The 4307-nt window shown below is 41.9% G+C and overlaps 1 non-coding gene across 1 annotated transcript; it reads left to right on the forward strand.

Annotated features, from left to right (window-relative positions):
• Positions 1-4031: 4031 nt before the first annotated feature.
• trnan-guu (transfer RNA asparagine (anticodon GUU)) lies at positions 4032-4105 on the forward strand. The gene has a single exon. It is a non-coding gene; the product is annotated as a tRNA-Asn (tRNA).
• The last annotated feature ends 202 nt before the right edge of the window (positions 4106-4307 follow it).

The raw sequence follows: 4307 nt of genomic DNA on the forward strand, positions 1-4307 counted from the left end.
GTACTCCAAGATCCCTCTGTTCCACTACACTCCTTAAGGTCCTACCATTCACCATGAAATTCCTACCTTGATTTGACTATACAAAATGTAAGACCTCACACTTATCTATATTAAACTCCATTTGCCATTAACCTTAAACCTATGCCCTCTAATTTTGGACTCCCCCACCCCAAGAGAAAAGACCTTGCCTATTTACCCTATCCATGTCCCTCATGATTTTACAAATGCCTTTCATGTCACCTCTCAACCGCCAAAGCTCCAGAGAAAATAGCTCCAGTCTATTCAATCTCTTCCTGTAGCTCAAACCCTCCAACCCTGGCAGCATCCTTGTAAATGTTTTCTGACCCTTTCAAGTTTCACAACACCCTTCCTGCAGCAGAAAGCACAGAATTGCAAGCAGTATTGCAACAATGATGGAACCAACGTCCTCTCTGAAGAGGATTTTAAAACAATATTTATAACTACAAGCAAATCAGGTTAGTTGGGCATGACTTTTCCATAGTTTTGTTTGTCCTTCATTAACCTATGCTTTATAATATATAAGAAAATATTTTGAGGGATGGGATTGCTGCTCGCACATCCAACACTTGCTCCCCATCCCTCATGGCCTTTGGACTGAGCAATAGGCTACATGCTAGAAGGCAGTTGAGAGTCAACCACATTGTAGTAGGTCTGGAGTCACATGATGTGAGCGTGTGCACGCGTGTGTAGAGTTGTGAGTGGTAGAATTCCCTCCCTAAAAGAACACTTTCACAACACTCTGTAATGATTGGACAAAAACAACAGTTCTGGAAGCATCTGTGAGGAGACGACAGTGTTACTGTTTTGAGCCCGGTGGCCCTTCAAAATTAGGCTGGATTCAAAACATTAACTGTTTTCTTTCCACAGATCCTGCCAGACCTGCTGCATTTCCCCAGCAATTGTGCCTTTTGTTGCTGATCTCCAACAGCTGCAATTCATTGTCTTAGCCAATAATGGTTTCCTGGTTGCCAGTACAGAGACAAACTCTCATTTCCAGATCTTTTTATTCGTTGAAAATAAAGTCCACTCGCATCCATGATGGGATTTTATTTTTTGTTCTCAGAAGACCGAGATCTCTGGGCTTCTTAACCAGTATCACGAGATCACAATCTTCCCTTCACTGACAGTGACAGTGACATTGATAATGGATCAAGAGTGACACATTCACCAAACTGGGAAAGGACTGAAGATTTCCTTCCTTAAAAAAGGTTATTAGTGAACAAGATAGGTACTTATGACAATTGATAAGATCACCAAAGCAGCGATAAGTTAATATTCTAGATACATAAACTGATTTCAAATTGCATCGGGGTCATAGCAGGATCAATTTGAAACTCCAGATGTTAAATCCACTAACAATGCCCAAATGTTACCAACTCCCTACAATCTCTAGGCTTCCCAACACTGACTGGTCTGTAATTGCCAGTTGCATCCTTTTCCTCCTTACTATTTACTATTCAATTCAGCCCATTGAGTTGACTCTGCCATTTATTCAGATAACGATTATTCTGGGAAACGTTTACTCCATTTTGCTGCCATTTCCCTATAATCCTCAATTTGCTTAATGATTAAAAAAAATCTATCTCAACCTTGAATGCACGTAACAACCCAGGCACAACAGCCCTCTGTAGTATCAAGTTCCACTGATTTACTGCCCTCAGGAGAAATTCCTATCTGTCCTAAACATGCAATCTCCTATTTGGAGGTTACTTCCTCTGGTCCCAGACTCACCCACTTTTCCCCGTCTTGCCTGTCAAGTCTCCTCAGAATCTTGTACGTGACAATAAGGTTACCTCTAATTCTTCTAACTTCTAATAAGCACAGGTCCAACCTATTCAGTTCTCCTCATAAGACATTCTTTCCATCCCTGATATCATCATGGTCAACCTTCTCTGGCCTGCCTCCAATGCCAATATATCTTTCCTCAGGTAAAGGTCCCTAAACTGTTCACAGTATTCAGTTGTGGCCTGACTTATGCCTTACATAGGTTCACTATAACCTCCCTACATTTCTACTCGATTGAAAAGGCCAACCTCCCATTTGTCTCCCTATTAGTCACTGAAATTGGATGAAGAGATTCGTGGACATGATTCCAAATCCCTCTATTCTAAAGCTTTCTCCATTTCATATTCAGTTCTTCACCTCCTAAAAAACTGTATTACCTCATTTTCCCATCTGTCAAGCTTTTGCTTAACCTGTCTATATCCCTCTCCAGATATCTAATGTCATCCTCATCACCTGCTTTCACATCAACTGTCTCTTCTGCAAATTTAGCAATAGTACCTTCACTTTACTTATCCAAGTAATTCGTGTATATATTGTAAATAATGTTGCCCCCAGCGCTGATCCCTGTGGTACACCACTAGTTACAAGTTGTCATCCTGAACGTGCCACTTACCACAACTGTGGTATTTAGCCAATCATCTTTCCATGCTAACATACAGCCTCCCAACACCGTGGGCTCTTTGCTTACTATTTGATAAGATGTGAATATCATTGGCTGTGCCAACAACTCTTCCCAAACTGACCTTGAAAATGTGGTGCTGATCTGCTTCTTAAATTGCTTCACAAATATGATGTGGACTGCAACAATGTTCAGGAGTGAGTTCCAGCATTTTGGTCAATAACAAAGAAACAATGCGATATATCTTGCAGTCGGAATCCTGTGTTCACACTTGTTTGTTCTTGGTGGTTGAGGTCATGACTTGGAAGGTGCTTTTGAAGAACCACCACTCATGCAATCAAGCCAGACTGATAGATTGTGGCCCCAGACTCTGCCATTTTGACTTCCCTTATCAATCTACATTCTTTCCAGCGAAGTTTCAGTCTCAACCCGCCACGCAATGCCATCTGTTACGGCTTAAAAGATAAGAATACACATGATTACCAACCGTATTTTGGGTTGTATAAATCTTTGCCTGCCAGAATTATTTTCCAAAAGACTTTAATTAAACTGGGTGACTGCATGAAATGGTTTGTTGGTCAGACTATAATCATCATCCTCAAAGGAGACAACGCCAGTAATACCATTGAACTCGTCTTTTTGTTTAAAAACCACAAGTTCTTGATTTATTTTTACAACTTACTGGCATTCACACCTGCACATTCAATGTCAAACTCAGACAACATAAATGAAATTACACCATTACAACAATCCAACAGATTAATTAATAATACACAGTGAATACAAGGCTGATTAATGTGAAATTAAATTTGACTGAAAATGTAAAATCGAGATGAGAGATAACAAATCGGGGAAGGGCAGAAGGCAAGAAATGCAGCATCATAGAAGGTGCTCCTCCAGGGAGTGTATTTTACCAACAACAACTGCTAAATATAAATAAACACTCTGACATGATCCTCCGGTTTTAATGTAAACCATACTCCCATACAGTAGAAACCATATAAATAAGTTAATAGATACAAGCCTTGAGCAAATCCAGCCTCCAGCCGGGCCCCCCGCTTCTTGGAGCTCCGAGAGGGGTTCCCACTCATTCATTCAACAGGAGAAGGCTCAATTTATTGTAATGGGCACGGAGGGTACAGTGGTCGTGTCTCATGTTGAGGAGGAAGCTGTTTCCTCTCATTCAACAGAAGAGGACCTATTTACTAGAGTTCTTTTTTGTGGTGCAGCTGTAGTCTCCCATAGAGCCCTGAGGCTTAGGTTCAAATCCCTCTGCTTCAGTGTGTGTAATAACATTACTGCCCAGGCCACGTGCCAACTGGCAGAGGGAGAAGAAAATTAGGGAAGTAAACACGTCAACCTGTTCAATGCTATCTCCAATCATTTCACTTCCTGTCCCATTCGTATTCCAGGGAGCCCAGCCTCTTTTACCGAAGGTTCTTTTTGAGAAGTTTAATCGGGCATTTTTGCACAAGTCAAGTTAAGAAAGCCGTGATCCCTCGCAAGACAGCGCGGAAGACAACAATTGTAATTCTAGGAGGGGAGGCTGAATTATGAATTCACTAATAGCCTCACCTAAGCGATGGTGCAGTCCAGGCCAACGCCTGTCTCTGTGGCGCAATTGGTCAGCGCGTTCGGCTGTTAACCGAAAGGTTGGTGGTTCGAGCCCACCCAGGGGCGCTGTGTTCGCTTTTCTTCCTTGGCTTCGAAGCTGAACGCTTTTAATGGGGTCAGGAAAATGTTCCCCAAACGGAAATCCTCTCCACAAAGGGGTTTCTGAATTGAATTCATGTCTAACGTCAGGGACTGCGGATTCTGAGAAGCCGAGACAAAAAGACAAACTCAGCAGGTTTGACAGTACCTGTCGGAGAAAACAGAATTT

This window comes from Chiloscyllium plagiosum, unplaced genomic scaffold (assembly GCF_037043375.1).
Source record: "Chiloscyllium plagiosum isolate Xiang-an unplaced genomic scaffold, Cpla_swu_hap1 HiC_scaffold_27, whole genome shotgun sequence".
NCBI lineage: Eukaryota > Metazoa > Chordata > Chondrichthyes > Orectolobiformes > Hemiscylliidae > Chiloscyllium > Chiloscyllium plagiosum.